This window comes from Talpa occidentalis, unplaced genomic scaffold (assembly GCF_014898055.3).
Source record: "Talpa occidentalis isolate TD23 unplaced genomic scaffold, MPIMG_talOcc4v2.1 talOcc4.16, whole genome shotgun sequence".
Taxonomy (NCBI): domain Eukaryota; kingdom Metazoa; phylum Chordata; class Mammalia; order Eulipotyphla; family Talpidae; genus Talpa; species Talpa occidentalis.
In genome coordinates this window covers 83,574,524-83,591,451 of record NW_023601653.1, presented here as the reverse complement: position 1 = coordinate 83,591,451, position 16,928 = coordinate 83,574,524, and the positions used below count along the sequence as shown (strand labels likewise).

Below are 16,928 nucleotides of genomic sequence, written 5' to 3'. Positions count from 1 at the left end.
TTCATTAGCTGTTATTCAAATAGTCCCCCATATTAATTTCATAATTCACTCTTAAGTTCTGTTAAAATGTACATTGAAATGGAATTAAATTTAAAAATTAAAAGAAAATTATGAAAATACTATTAATATTACAATGAGACAGACAGATTCATGAAAAAATAAGTTCAAAGTATTTTCTATATCTTCTGATTTACAATTCAAAGTTTTCAATCAAATATGGGTAACAGGTGAACAAGCTAAGTCTCCCAAGCATGTCCAGAAAATGCCTTTATTTCAACCTAAATATGGGACTGAGAATAGAGAAGGTAATATTTAGAGATTATTTTATAAGCACCAACCATTCCTTTGCCTAGATGAAAGTTGAGAAATGCCCTGCCCTCTTCATCCCTCCCTCAAATTCCATCTGGTAACCAGTATTTTTTCAGAGCTCAATAAATATTTTTGCTGTGCATTGACGGTTTTTTTCTTTGACTGTTTATATTCCACATACAAGTGAAATCATCCGGTGTGTCTTACACTTTGTGACTTAATTTACTTGTTGCTGTTCCTACTCTACTACACAAACGCGGAGGCCGTTCTTTTCACTTAAACATGTATTCTTTCATTTTATTTCTAGGGTGAACTTCCAAATTTCAATTCCTGCACATACCCTTGCCTGTCTTGCCCCTCAGTAGTCAACTACTTATATTCTTCAAGTGTGTATTTCGTAATTGAGTTCTTCACATTGGTTTGCAATACTGTATATGATTTAGAGGAACAGGATCACATCCTTTAAGTGTATGTTGTCACACATATATCTTTAATTCTAAACCCCAAAGGTCTAAATGTGAAAGTCCTTAGAAATTCATTATTCCAACTTATTTGCATGTGTCTCTTCTGTACAGGTTCTGAGGAGATAGACTACAAAATATCATTATCATTAATAAAAGAATGATTTGATGACTACTCATTTCAACAACTTACACAGTGAAATATGCTCAAGAAGTTTGCCTAATCTTATGGGGATCAATATTGGATACAAAATCTATAGAGATGATTTAGGACAAATAATTAAAATATTATCCATGACCCTTGGTTAGATTCTTGAGTTATATTCAAAGCCCTTTCTCATTAGGTTGCACAAAATACCAGAATGTTCTTTTACATACTTAGTGAATGATCATTTTGACTTCCTAAATCAGTATGCATCAATTTTATGAACCGTTATCAATTGTCCATGGCATCCAGAAGTTAACAGTTCAAAACACAGTCCAGAAATAATGTACTCAGCAAACTAGGTACCAAATTAAATCAATAGATGTTAGGAGACTATTGACTTTACTATAAATTCTTTTAGATAGCCTATAGATAAAGCATGAGTTGGTCTTTACATCCTATCTATGAAGTAGATTATGTTTTCTCCTAAAAAAAATTAATATGTTCCTAAAAGAATAATGGACTGGTGCTTTACTCATTATTTTCTCTTCCTTACACAAAAGTAGATAGTGATGTCAAATTAATGTACAATGCTTAAGTTTAGGTGAAAACTCACCCAATTTTATAACAGGCATTAAACTGAGCCAAATCTTTGCTTTTCTAACATGTAATTGAATTAAAATTGAAATCTGATCCTGGGAGATATTTTATTCTTCAAAATGGACCATCTTTTAAATGCTATTGACTGATTTACTTTGACAACAAGGTATCTCAATAGCGCATGGCCTACAAAATGTTAGTAACACACAGCCTGTTTTTATAAGTAAGTTATTCCTGTGGTTAAAAGGAATACTAATTGATAATAAGGGTCAAACTAATGGAAAAATTAGGAACAAATACAAACCAGCATGTAATTATCGATGGAAGAACTGGAAATGTATGCCTCATTCCAAACATGGTTAAAGCCTTAAGAATGGGGTCTGTGTCCTAATAAATAAGAAGGCAGAGAGCTACCTCACCCACCCTTTCTGCCATGTGAGGACACAGTGAATGGCAACTGCCCATGAACTAGGAAGAGGGTCCCCACCAGACATGGAATTTACTGGATTCTTGATCTTGGGCTTCCCAAGCTCCAAAACGGTGAAAAATAAATGCCAATTGTTGGTGAGACTTCAGCCTGTGACACTGTAATAGTAGCCCTATCAGATTAAGACAATGTGACTAGGAGTAGGGTGCTGTAGAACACCTAAAAATGTAGACGTGACTTTGGAACTGGGCAATAATAGAGCCTGGATAATTTTTGAGGTACATGAAAGAAAAAAGACTATTGCCATGAACAGACTCTTAAGTGTGACAGTGGTGAGACCCACCAACGAAGGAACATTGTAGAGAAGACCTCTATCTTCTTAGATAATAGGTAAGAAATTAAGAATGTGTTACAAGTCTATGGGGAAAATATGATTTCTGTTTTAAAAGTGGCGAGGAACTTATCTCAATCAAGTTCATCTTCTAGTTCTATTGTAGAACTTGTGAATAATGAAATCAGATATTTAGCTGAAGTTATTTCTAAGTGAGTCAGCTTGGTTCTTCTTAACTCCTTATAGCGAAATGTCAGCAGAGTGATATGCTTTAAAGACAGAATTGTCAATCAAAACTTAAAGATTAAGAGTACTCTCAGCCCATCCATGTTGAAAAGATTGAGCAAATATGGTCAGAAGTGAACAGTGTGTACAAAAATACCATTTAATAAGATTTTCCAATCCTCCAACTAAACCAGGACAATGGAAGAATAATCCTCAACACAGTTCAGAAATCATAAGGACTGTCCCTCCCATCATCAGCTCAGAGTACAAGGGCCTAGGAGCAGAGTAGTTTCAAAGGAGCTGTAGGACCCTGGGGTGTGCTGCCCTGTGCTGTCTCGGTTCATGGGCTCTGTTCTCTGCACTATAGCTTTCTAAGCCATACAATCCTTTCTGAAAGAAAAAATATTACTGATTATGCCAGTATCCAAACAAGCTACTCTGGTTTATGGGGGGGAGTCAAAGAGATCCTGTATCTCCACCTGTATCTCCACCTTATTCCTTGACTCATCCCCTGAAATAGCCCCTAAGAATCTTAAAATATCTTGGGGCATAGTTGGAGAAATTTTTGTATTATCTTTCTCTCCTCTCATATTTAGTGGCATTCTCTGGCCAACATGGAGAAAAAGGAAATGGTATTTAAGAGATTTAGGGTCTTTCCCTTTGCATTTAGCCTTCAAAGATTTTTTGCTGGGATGGTTCTTTCCTTAACATGGAAAGGTACAAAGGAAGGAGGGTTAGAAATCATTCCTGGATGTTTCTAGGAAGATCACGGAACCAGAAGATGATTTTCCCACTTTTCTATTAAAAATCACATTTTAAAAAATTGAGTAAGAAAAAAGTCCATAAGATACCCTGATACCATGATGAGCTTCAGAAATATACTAGAATCCCCTAAAAGTTTCCATTGCCACAACTGGGAGCAGGATCCAGAAATGGTGCCACAGCAAGGTGAATCAACTTGGCCAGAGGCATTTGAGTAACATGGTTTTCCATTTCAGTAAGATAAGCCTCCCTGGTCTACTGATCCCTCTCCCTAGCTCCAAATAGCTGCACTTTCCTGTGAACCACTGTTCTGTTTAGAACCTTGTCATAATATTTCCATCTAGGCTCATTTGTCATCCAACACTTTTTCAGTTGTAGTCTCAAGATTCTAGAGCCCCTGTCCACTACCTCCCTTGGGAAATTTTTTTATTAAAGATTTATTTATTTATACAAGAACCAGGGTACAGGCAGGAGGTGTGGGAGGGTGAGAGAATTCACCAGGGACAGAGTGGGGAGCAGAACAGGGAGACGGACCAAAGACACTGCTGAGGGGAGCAGCGGGCGAAACAGGAGAGGTCTGCCATGCCATGTGGGTATCTCCCTGGCTGGCCGGGAATCGAACCTGCACTGCAGAGGCTGTGGATAGCTTCACAGCGCTGCGCTCAACCCGCTGCACCACCAGCGAGGCCCTCCCTTGGGAAATTAAACAACCGAACTTCCCAACTTTGGGAAGTGGCTGAAAACATTAGTGTGCTCAACTTAATAAGTCTATTATACATACATTAAATGATGGTTATAATAATTTGGTAAATATTTATAATATAGACATCATTGAAAAAAGATGATAAAAATTTGTGACAGTAAAACTCAAAATACGTGCTAAGATAAGCTACATTGTTAGGGTGCGAGTTGTAGAAAAAATATATACCCTTAATTTTACAAATTTTAGATAATACAACTATCTAATCTATCAAATACTTCAAGTTAATATTACATATTTAGTGATTTTCCTTAATTTTGGTTTTTATAGCTGCTTTGAAAAGTAACTTAATTTTAACTATCCATTCAATATGGTTATAATAAAATAATATGGTAACATTGGAAGCCATTTTATTTAGAGATCTTGTCTCCATTTTGAAGTTCCTTTTTTTGCTTTACACTTCTTTGTTTATGTATAAAATTATGAGGTTTTGTATAAGTTCTAAAGCCTACATTTAGAGATGACTCTCACACCCACTTTACATGAACCATTGAATGGATTCACCATAACTGCACCAGCAGCCACCACTATGAGTCTTTACAGAGAAGGGCTACAGAACTCTTAGAAATCTCATAAAGTTATCATTTATTTCTTCAATGACATAGTTATGAGTGAATTAAATTCGTAATTTTATTTTTGTTAATAATTATTTGTCCCCTACCTATCTTTATCACACCTCTTTTAGGCAAAAATCATTTTGTTAGGCCATGTAACTTATTTCATCACCAGAATATAAACCGATGAATTACAGATCATGTCCAAGAGTAAGCTTAAAACACATTTACATGTTTTTACTCTATAACTGCAGTCCTTACCTTCAATATGAGAACAATATCCCATTAGCTTAGATCCCTGAAAATAAGAACATGTTTGAAGGTCAGCCAAGCTCACTGGAGTCAGCTAAGAACTAGCGCCTAACCACAGCTTCCAAGTAGCAAGAAATATTTAGCTATTGTTACAAGCCCTCCAATATTAGAGTTTTTCCATAGGGCAACAAAATCGGAGGTGTGGTGTTTAAAGAAAAATTTTAAAACATGTTGGCATTAGGGGTGTTCAGCTGGCGCTGAGGACCTTGTTTAAAAAAGATTTAAAAAATGACAACTTTTGTCACGCAATGGCAAACTATTAGGTAAAACTGTTCTCTATGATATCTTGAAAGGCATAACATGTATACAATGCCATTAGGATTCTGGGAGAAGGTATTTAGAGAAAGAATGTTGGTAGAAGGAGTTGGCTGTTGCCAGCTATGCTTAGTAAGTACCAAGAGAGGCAACAACAACAAGATCTTTTTTTTTTTTTTTGATTTTTGTAACTATTCTTTAATTTGGCTGATCTTATTCTCTGCCAATATGGTGTTGTTGCCACAGTTTGGGGGGTCATTAATGCATGGGAGTAATTTGCTTCTGCTTTTAAGTAATAGAATTACAACAGTAGTTGATGTAATAAAAGTAAAATACTGATTTTTCTATTTCAAAATGGAATAATTGTATTGTCTCATATACACTTTGAATGTTTACTATTTGAACATACTACACATTTTTATAAGTGCTAGTCACTGTAAAATAATTATCCCATTTAATGCTTAGAACCTAAAAGGTGGGTATTATTACTATTGCTACTTCTATGTTATAAATGAATAAACTGAAGTTGATAGAACTTAATGAACTTGGCCAAGGTTACACAGTAAGTGAATTGCTAAACAACAAGATCTTAATAGATTTGATCTGTTTGCAAGCAGGTATGTAAGAGGAGAAGGGACAGTTCACATATTACAGCCACTGCAGAGTTTAAAGATGTATGGGCCTCCCCGGTGGCGCAGCGGTTGAGCGCTGGGTTGCGAAGCTGCCTGCAGCCTCTGCAGCGCCAGTTCGATCCCCGGCTGCTCCCCGGCCACCGGAGGAGGGTCCCGCATGGCGCGCAGACCTCTCCTGCCGCCCGCTGCTCCCCTCAGCAGTGTCCTTTGGTCCTTCTGCCTGCTCTGCTCCCCGCTCTGGCTCTGGTGAATTCTCTCACCCTCCCACGCTTCTGACTGTACCCAGTGCTTGTGTAAATAAATAAAAATAAATCTTTAAAAAAATAAATAAATAAAAATAAAGATGTATTTTCCCCCATTTTCAGCCTCATAGAATATTCTCAAGTAGAGACACTGCCTCAGGGAAAAAACTAAATCAAAAGCAAGATGAGTAAAAGAAAGAAGACCAAAGCAAAGATGTAACCTTAATAACTTCTCTTAAAACCTCCACAGGCTTAAGACAGACACCAGTAAATTCTCTCAGAACAGTTGGGAGTGAGTGTGGAGAAGAAATCAATGGTTTAATAAACTCAAATTGTCTGTAAATAAGTATATTTGGACACACGTGCCTCTAAGAAAATTGCTAAGGATGTTACTATTGTATTAAGAAGAACTAAATAATTTCAAACTTCTGTTTAAAGGTTATGCTGCAAAATGTGCTACCAGCCTACACAGAAAGAAACAGTTTTGGCTGAAAATGCAAAATGACCAAATATTTAGAATGACTCCTTTCAGTATCGTGTGACCTGCTTTATGTAGCATGCGGAGACCGGACACCAGGAAAAATGTAAACACATACGTCACATGACTGTCACTGACGTGTTGTAAGCATTTGAGCATGTGACATTCCCACCAACTCTGTTTCCATATCTGTAAAAAGCTGGAGTAGAATTAGGAGTTCTCTGAGGTCGCTCTCAGCTCATATATTAGGCTTGAAAATGACAATAGTTCTCTTTTATAGATCTTATTAGCATGTAAATTACAAATTTCTTCCCTTCCTAGGAAAACACTACTTCCAGGCAAAAATAAATAATGAATAGGGCCTCCCCTGGTGGCGCAGGCAGTTGATGGCTGCGCTGTGAAGCTGTCCGCAGCCTCTGCAGTGTGGGTTCGATCCCGGCTGGGTGGCAAGGGTCCCACATGGCACGCAGACCCCTCCTGTCTCACCCGCTGCTCCCCTCAGCAGTGTACTTCGTCAGTCTGCCTGTTCTGTTCCCCGCTCTGTCTCTGGTGAATCCTCTCACCCTCCCACGCATCTGGCCTGTACCCCGGTCCTTGTATAAATAAATAAATCTTTAAAAAAAAACTAAATAAATAATGAACAGATAGACATCTCATGAGCAACTTTTCCAAGATTTTAAAAGCTGGGCACTGAATGAGAAAAGTTTTCTTGAAAGAAACATCTCGAGAAATTCCTTGTCTAAGTAAACAGATGCATGCACTTAACAGTTAAACATAGAGCCTCCTAAAGCCAAAGTATTAGTTTCTTAAGCAGATTTAGAATTTTATTCAATTTCAAAATATAATGTAGTTTCCCTAATAGTTATTGCGTGAGATTGTATATGAATAGTTTTTCATTTATTGAGATTACTACATTAAAGCACATTTTAATGTTTTTTATTTTTTTAAGATTTATTTATTTATGCATATAAAAGCTGGGGTACAGGCCAGAGATGCCGGAGGGTGAGAAGATTCGCCAGAGACAGAGTGGGGAGCAGAACAGGCAGACTGACTGAAATCCACTGCTGAGGGGAGCAGCGGGCAAGACAGGAGAGGTCTGCTGCACCATGTGGTTTCTCCCTGGCCGGCCGAGTATTGAACTTGTGCTGCAGAGGCTGTGGATTGCTTCATAGTGTGGTGCTTAACCCCTTGCACCACCACGGAGGCCACATTTTTATGTTTTTTAAAAGAATATGCTCCATAAAAGTGGGGCAGTGTGTTTCAATGTTGCAAATAAATTAGATATGAAAATATATTTAAAAGACAATGAAAACAGCACTGTGCATATTAAATATAAAAATTATAAAGAACCATGCAATATTTCAATCCATATACTGTATATTTTAATTCCCATATCTATGTAATTATTTACCATAAATAAAAAATTATACTCTAAAACCAGCAAAAAGGCCATCACATCCATCATACATTGTTTGATGAAAATATGTTCAAGAGAATTTAAACAATCACTAAAGGGATCATTAATAATGCACAAGACTTGATGATCTACAAACATTCCAAGACACAATTCCTCTTGTCAAACTTTTATATAAATTTCACAACACTGCCATTGATGGGTACAGTGAACTGTGGTCATTTCTTATAAAAGATCAATAAAACCTCGCTGAAGTACGAGGCAGAGCTGAAGGTGCTCACTTTCATCACATGGTATGACACTCTCAAGACTGACTATGCAGATCCTCGCAGAAGTCTCACCGTGAAGCGCACAGAAATCCCAATTTCAAGTTCTCCCATTCAGAACCTGATGTTATTGTTCGGTGATACTCACTGAGCCCCGATAATGAAGCTGGGCTGACTGGAACAAAAACAAACCCAAAGTTAAATATAACCCAGATGAGCGCTACAGGAGCTGCTGGGAATAAATCAATTGGTTCGATCCAGCTTGTCACTTCTGGAAGGTCAGCAGAAAGAAGCGTCACCCCCCACGCAGAGAAAAGAAAATTTCCTTCCTTTTCCCCTCTCCTGACTGCACTGGCCAAGACTGCGAATCCCCAAAAACACCTCAACAAACACCCTCAGTCTTCTGGGAACCGAGGACACACTTGCCACCCAAGCCAGAAAGAACGAAATTATTTTTTCACCTTCGCACTTTGCATCCATTTCTTCTCCCTTAGGTTTCTCCTAAAGGCAGCTAAGCTGCCTGCTTGCAGGGCTGGCTGGTAATTGGACAGAAAGGATCAATATTTCCAGGCATTATCTTGATCCTCGTTTAATTTCCCGGTTATTTTTATAGTTTAATGTTCCGTCCACCTTGCCCATCCGTCCTACGGCTGGGAACCCGGCCCTTCTCCCGGCCAGACCCTCTCCTGCTGACTGGCTGATGCTCTTCCCCAGAGGACTCACGCCTGTTACTCTGTTAGCTGTGCTGGAATCGGGCCCTTGGCCTGCCGCGTCCTTTAACTACCTTCCTGCGCCCCAAGGGAGCACCGAGCTTTCTCAGACACGAAACTGACCATCCCGACCGGACAGACAGAATGACAGCAGCTCAGCTAGGAGGGACGAACCCGCCCTCCTTCTGTCCTCCGTGGGGAAACGGCGACACTCCAAACCTGGAGAGAGCAGAAGGGAGAGCCTGTCTTCACCCCCATCCCACATCTTTCCCCCTCTTTGGTCCTACAGAAGAAGGCAACCCTCTCTTTTCCTCAGATGACTCCATCTACTCCTCATTGCTAACGAGGTCTCTCTTCTCTTCACGATGGATTTTCTCTGATAATTTTTACTCCAGATTTTCCATGTGTTGATCTCGTCTGGTTCTCCCATGGAGCCTACAAAATGCGTTGAACGCCACAAGTTTAAAATAGCAGGGAAGCAGAGCTGTGTCGAGATCCTGTTTCTCTCTGGGGCTGTCCCTGTATTTCTCTCATCTTCTCTTTAAAACCTCACTCAGGGACCATCTTTCCTCACCACCCACTCATCATCCCTTGCTTCTGTCCTTCCTCTTGCAAGCGTCACTGAATAATTTTCTCTGGAAGATGAGCGATGATTTCCAGAGCTGCTGGATCTCATCTTCTTAACATTTCTATGGTATTTAATGATATTTAATTGCACCTTGTACTTGAGACTTCGGCTTCATCTCACTACATCATCCTATCATCTCGACTTGCTTTCCTCAGGCCCAGCCCATGTGGATTCTCAAAAAGGCTACATCCTTGACTCTCTTTTCTCTCACATACGCTCACGAGCATTGCTTACGTCCATATTTTCAGCTGCCACTTTTATGCTTTGTGTGTTCCGATCTGCACCCCATATGGCGATCCTTTCTCAAATATTAATTCTCCTTTACTAGCTGCTTTCTGGAAGTTTTCAAAAGGACACACTCACCAGAGGTGAAATCCCCACTAATTCTGCTCGTTGTAGGAAAAGGCGGTTCCTACGCTAAAAAACCCTGAGTCTTTTCCTCTCTTCCTTCCTCTTTAAAGCCTGTTTCTTTACTAGCTCTTGAATCCTTATTTTCTTTTCAGCTCCCAAGTGATCACCACGGGTGACATCCCTGTTCACCTCAGAGTTCCCTAAGAACTGACTCATCATCAGTTTCCCATTCTACCTCCCAAAGCTCTCCACACATCTGGCTTCCCTTCAGAGCACTCCGGAGGAATTAATCTCCCAATCCAATGCAGAGAAAAGAAAATATTCTCTTTCCCTTCCCCCTTTTCCTGACTGTACTGGTTGGGAATCCCACAAAAACACCCACAGAAACAAATACACACGGATTGGCGTATCTGAGTTTTGGGTGTTGCTCTTTTCAACAAGCTTCTGTCAAATGTCATCTTTTCATTAGAAAGCAAAATGCAGTTTGTGAAAAGATAGAATCCTAAGCTCTCCTCCCAGATAGATTCCTTTGTAAATTCAAAAATACAAAAATTTGACACTTTTTATTGCATTTTTTTCTACTGAGGGCAAACATTAAAGACAACATTAAAACACACACAACAGAATGTTAGAATAAGAGTTTATACCATGGACCCCCAAGACCGAGTTAGACAATCATTCACAGTGATAGAGCTTTTGTGGAAGAGACCTATGAAGAAGCTGCAGCAGACCGTTGCAGCAAAATAGTCTGAGATTGGAAATACTGAGCAGGGCAAAGTAACCGATTTTAGTATGTCACTGTCACTCTTTCATTGAGCAAAAATCAATGTGCAGAGAGAACTTCTCAGATAGTGAGTCTCCCGCGGAGGGTTATCAGTGACCTTCTGGTCTTTGAAGCTGTGAGAGACCCACTTCTCAGCTACCACCAGGACAGTAAGTCATGAGTTACATGGCCGGGAGGCAGTGAGAAGCCGGGAGAACAGCAGCGAGGACTCAGAATGAAACACGGGAAATGGATGCTGGGCGCACGCACTACATCACTGTCGTCTTTAGGAAGCGATCACGTGAGATCTATCCATGGGTACCCCAACTGCCCATAGGCACCTCTGATGCTCCTCATGTCTGCCCCCATAACACTCCAATCCACACCTGACTCCGAGAAGGCTAATCAGCATGAGCAGAGAACCAGCTGAACCACAGACCTGGCAAAAACCATAAATGTGAGCATTCAGCACCATCCAAGGGAAAGTTAAAGGAAGGCTGACAGCACAGAGCCTGACTTTGTAGGATCAGGGATGGTATATGAGCTCTAAAAATCTGCCACAAGAGGGAGCAAGAAGTTTGGAATAGGAGTAATAATAGTGGAGGTCTGAGAAATCCTCACGCTCCAGAGCAGACCCTGTCAGACCCCATCAGTAAAGACGGGAGGAGGTGACCACTTCTTCAAAATGAAACGACAGTAATCCAAGATATCAAGGAACATGGAAGACCAAAGAAACATGCCACCACCGAAGGAACACAATAATTTTCCAGTAACCAACTCCAGAAAAATGGGATCTGTGATTTACCTGGTAAAGAAGTGAAAATAGCTATTTTAAGGAAGCTCAGCAAACTACAAAAAGCATGGACAGACAACTCAATGAAATCAGGACAACAAAAATGAACAAAATGAGTTTAGCAGAGATATAAAAATCTTAAAAAAGAACCAAACATAAATTCTGAAATAGAAAAATATAAGGAATGAAACGAAAAATGCAATAGAGAGACTGAGGATAGGAATGGATCAAGCAAGAGAAAGCCTATGAGTCAAAAACAGGACATTTGAAATAATTCACTCAGAGATGAACCAAAAAATTAAAAAGTGTAAAAATCCTATGTTAATTATGGGATATCATAAAGAGAAACTACGCATGCGTTATTGCTGACCAAGAAGAAGATAACAGAAATCATATTTACAGAAACAAAGACTGAGAACTTTCAAATCTGGGGAGAGTTTTTGGAATTCAAATTCATAAACCTAATATGACCTTATAACTCCCTGAAAGTTGATCTTCTCCTGGACACATTATAATAAAAGTGTTTAAAATCAAAGACAAATAGAACTCAGAAGTAGCAATGGAATGAAAAAAAAAAAATTCTCATACACACAGGAATCCCAGTAAGACTATAAATGAAATCTCCAGTAGAAACCTTGCAGATTTTTATGAATTGGATGATATAGTCACAGCACTGAAAGAAAGAAAATGCTAAGCAAGGATCTTCTTACCTTGCAAAAAACAAAAGTTGAAGGAGCTCATCACCACTAGACCTGCCTTATAAAATGACAAAAAGTTGTTCTTCAAGAAATGAAGGGACACTTTATAAATCATTATAGTCAAAATACTGTATTATTGTAATAAGGTATTATGCTAACCACTTAAATCTAGTATAAAGGTTAAAGGGCAAAAATGATTAAAAATAACAGTATGCATAATAATTGGTCAATGGATACATGATGTAAAAGAGATAAATTGTGACATCAAAAGCATAAAATGTGGGAGAGAGGGAATAAACTGTAGAGGATCTGCATGAATGCAACTTTTTTTCAAGTTATTATTGGCATAAAATAGACCATTATAGATATAAGATGTTCTATTAGCCTCATGGTACTCTTAAAGGAAAAATATGGAACACACAAAGATAAAAAGAAGGAAGCTAATGCATACCGCCAAAGAAAATCAATTCATTAAACAACAAGAGAGGAAATCAAGAATGAAGAAGCTACAAATATTAAAAAACAATGAGTGAGCTACGTGAGAAAGTGCTCACTTCCCAATAATTTTAAATACATTAAACTCTTAATTAAAAGGTATACAGTGACTTTACGGTTTTAAAGAACAAATATATGCTACAAATACAAGACTTCAGGTTTATGGACAAACATAAGCCCACAGTGAAGGGACAGAAAGAGATTTCCCTGAAAATGGAAAATTTTTAATTTCTATCAATTTCTATCAAAGTAGAATTTAAATCTTTTTTTTTTTTTTTTTTTAAGTTTTAGATGATTATTTAGTTATTTCTTTTTTTTAAGATTTATTTTCATTTATTTATACAAGCACTGGGCACAGTCAGAAGCACGGGAGGGTGAGAGAATTCACCAGAGCCATAGCTGGGGGCAGAACAGGCAGAAGGACCGAAGTACACTGCTGAGGGGAGCAGCGGGCGGCAGGAGAGGTCTGCGCGCCATGTGGGACCCTCCTCGGGTGGCCGGGGAGCAGCCGGGGATCGAACCGGCGCTGCAGAGGCTGCAGGCATCTTCGCAACCCAGCGCTCAACCGCTGCGCCACCGGGGAGGCCCATATCAAAGTAGAATTTAAGTCAAAAACTCTAGGAAGAGATGAAGCAGGTCAACATATAATAAAGATGTTAATTCATTAATGGGATAATATATATATATATATATATATATATGTATATATGTACCCCATATCAGAGCACCTAAATATACTAAGCAAAAACTAATAGAAATGAAAGGGAGAAATTAAAATGAAGGGAAATAATTAAAAATGTGCACAATAACAGTAGGGAATTTTAATGCCCAATTTTCAAAGAGGCAAAAAAAAAACAATAAGGAAAGACTGGAGATAAAAAATACTTCAGAGATACCATAGAAACAGAGTACGATGATGATGCCAACCGGTGTGGGTAGGGGAGACATTAGAGTAAGTGTTCTAACATCCAGTAATATAATACTTAAGTTTCGGAGATTTAAAATACAGCACGGTGACAATGGTTAGTAAAACTTTTATTGCATGCTTAAAAGTTGCCAAGAGAGTCGATCTTAAGCGTTATCAACATGAAATAAAAATGGAACTTGTATGAGTGACAGGCATGTTAACTACCCCTGTTGTGAGTATCATCACAAAGAAAGTGATTTCTTATTTTCTCTCTTTCTTTCTTAGTTTCTCTATTTGCAGGAATATAATTTAGTGGGGGCAGGCCTCACAGTGTATGGTTGTTTTTCAAGTACATTTGCCTTGCTTGAGCAGATAAATGGTAATTAAACATTCCATAATTATTAAGTAGATTTCATACAAGTCTTAGGTTTACTGTTAAATACAAATTTCTTAAATAATAGGAGCTACTTGACATCCAAAAAGAAAAAAGCAGGATTACGTGAGACTACTGAAAAATTACATTGAAATTATACTTTCTTTCAAAATAAAGTTTGCCTGAAAATGATTAGTTCACTCAAAATGCATGTCTACAAATATAAAAAAAATTATATTTTCATCCAATTAGTGAAAGAGTATAGTAAAATACTTAAAAATGAGGTAAACTGTTTCTACCTAGAAGCATAATAAATCAGAAGCAAATGCTGTCAAATGCTAGTCACTGAGGACATCAATCTGTACAATGGCTGTGCTGTCAACTTCAGGTTTGAGGCTTAATCATTTCAGGAACAAAAACGCCATGAGTCATATTTTATGCAAGAGACACTTGGGGACACATATTCATGCTGCCACCCTCATAAATTCCTTGACAATTTGCCTGAAGGTCAACTGGCAATGAAATTATAGAAATTTTAAGTTTTGAACAGATTATGGGAAGGCGGATTTAATGAACAGTTAGTATGCATTGCCATTTACTTTCATCTGTATGTCCCCTGGGAAATAAGAACCTGCAAAACTTGTTAAGTAAATAATAGTTCTGAAGTGCATTTAATAAGTGTATGATATGCAAAGCAGACACACTGAATAACATCACAACATCTGCTCCCAGGTCATTTTTTTCTGAAGGGCTAGCCGGTGTTAAATGTTTAATGTCAAAAGAAGCATAATTCCTGAATCTATGAGACCTACCCAAATTTTATTCAATCTTATTTATATATTTAAAGACTGTGATGCCATTATGACAGATTATAAAAGAGGCCAGAAATGATTCCTATCTCTGGATCCACCTCTTTAAACAACTCCCTTTCACACTTACTCGGGCTTGGCCTTGTCACTTGTTTTGTGCATTAGGCTGTGAGTGTGCCACTGGCAGCTTCAATAACAGAAATTTATTTTTCTCACACTGTCCATGTTGGCAGTCAGAGCTCACCGCCAGCATGTCGCCCATGAACCATCACCACAGTCCTTTGTGTTCTTCCCTTCTCTGTGTTGACCCTCACTTGGCCTGTTCTCGTTACATGCAAGCAGACAACAGATGGGTCAAGCTCTCTGGTGTCCCTTCTCATAAAGCAAATAATTCAGTAGAGCAGGCCCCAACCTCATCACCTAATCACCTTAATGTCCCATCTCAAGTACCACTACATGTTGGGTTAGGACTTCAACGAATAAACTTATGGGGGACATGACGACAGTAGCAAATTGGAAACAAGTAGATACTTGTTCCTTTGTTGGTGCTCTTGGGATCCCTGCCATCAAACACCATCAGATAAAGGAAACCAGAATTGCAGAATAATAACAGCCCCATGGCCTTATCCCATCTTTGCTCTTGCTGACCTCCATTGTCTCAGTGATGAGGAAAGTGACCCTATAGCTGAAGGATCAGCCCTACCACTCCCACAATATGAAACAGATCATCATGGTTCTCCCCAGCTGACTGTACCTTTCAAATATTAAGAGTAATTCATAGGTGACCCAGGCTCACGTATCCTGCCTTGGACACTGGGGTATGAATTACTGGTCAACTTAGTTCTATTAGAACTTTTTCTCATTCTGTTATTTAATTCACACATATTTATCAAACAAAACCTACACAGCAAGAGTTGGACATGCTAGCATTAGATGTAGGATGATTCAAGATACAGCCTATGACTTCATAAAGTATATAATTGAGTGACAACAAATAAGGGGTTTATAATAGTCTCTGGCACCTTAACTCAACTGGTGTGATTGGAACCACCAACACAGAAAGTGATTTGAGTGACTACTTTCTTAGATCTCTCAATGATGATGCATAACTAGCATGCACCTCAATGCAGAGGAGAAAAGTTAATTCAATATATGCAATGGATGTCTTAGGTACTAAGATTTATGGCTTTAAAGTATAATTTTCTCATCAACTAATACTTGAGGGAACTAGTCTACGGTAATAACAATTTTATTAGGAAGTATAATAAAACCAGCCTGAGGAGATCATATATACTTTTTTGATTGAGTCTTAAAAATGAGTAAAATTGAGTGAAATAGAAAAATGTGATACAACAAGAATATTTTGCAAAAGTTCCTGGTGAGAGAGATAGTGGTAACTTTGGAGAACTAACACATAAAGTGAACTTGATTTTTCTGTTAGACAACCAGTGATGTCCCAGACAATATCACAGCATCATCCAATAGATTGAAATCACTTGGAAGAACTGATACACAGAATGAAACACACTGTTTCATCTTTGTAAAGAATCTCCCAGATTAAGTTGAGTGCTCTGGCTAAGAATTGGATATTGTGGAATTTTCTTTGTCATCTCCCATGTCCTTCAAGGTTACATGAGACAGTCACTATTTCTTTGAATTTAGCCTACAGTAAAGAGAAGAAAGTATAATTAATTGTTGATCTAAAATATTTTATTGCCAAAAAATGAAATATATCCAGCACCACCAGTGAAAGACAAAAACATTTATTGGCAACTAAACTAGCCTGTAAGTACCACAGTGCATTATGTTACTGAGTTAGGTTTAAATTTGGTCAACATTACAGGATTCTTATCTCCAGCATTTATCCTAATGTCTTTTAATGACATGGATTTACTAGTAAATTTCAGAACTGACTTCAAGAAACAATTGAGTCTATTTGTTAATATGAAGTATGGCAAAAAATGAATTCATCATTTTTGGTAGATGTTCTTCAATACCCAGTTATAAATGCTAAATAATTCCAACAGGTGAGTTTCATTATATTTTGAAGTATTATGTAGCAAAATCATCCTGACGTGCTTATCACACTGCTCAAAATTCTAAACTTTATAAGAGCCCTTAAGTTATTTTATGATAAACAGAAATGAAAACATTTCTACCTATAAAATATCCCAAGTCAGAGTCAACTCTTTTATGCTTGATAGGGTAGAAATCCCCAACTGTGTTAA

General features: G+C 38.2%; 1 protein-coding gene across 4 annotated transcripts in view; it reads right to left on the bottom strand.

Moving 5' to 3' along the window:
• SLC16A7 (solute carrier family 16 member 7) overlaps positions 1 to 16,928 on the bottom strand; it is a 125,212-nt gene that overhangs the window by 54,803 nt on the left and 53,481 nt on the right. The gene's annotated exons all lie outside the window — the stretch shown is intronic.